This window comes from Penaeus monodon, chromosome 21, assembly GCF_015228065.2.
Source record: "Penaeus monodon isolate SGIC_2016 chromosome 21, NSTDA_Pmon_1, whole genome shotgun sequence".
Lineage (NCBI taxonomy): Eukaryota > Metazoa > Arthropoda > Malacostraca > Decapoda > Penaeidae > Penaeus > Penaeus monodon.
In genome coordinates this window covers 37,215,513-37,215,758 of record NC_051406.1, presented here as the reverse complement: position 1 = coordinate 37,215,758, position 246 = coordinate 37,215,513, and positions in this window count along the sequence as shown.

Sequence of the window (246 nt, the reverse complement as noted above, 5' to 3'; positions counted from 1 at the left end):
AAAAAAACAGAAAGTAGGAAGGGGGAAAGGATACGTGATAAAACTGGGGGAAAAAAAAGAGAGGTTAAGGCAGAGAGCGAGCGAGAATCCAGCCCGAGGTATAATCCGAAGACAACCCGAGTTAAGCCTTTATCCTGCTAAGACAGCATGGCCTCCGAGATCCCGTGAGGATGACGTGGTGCAGATCATCATCTCCCGGGGCAAGAACGGGGATGTATGATGCTCGGTTCGCGGGCTGGATTAATC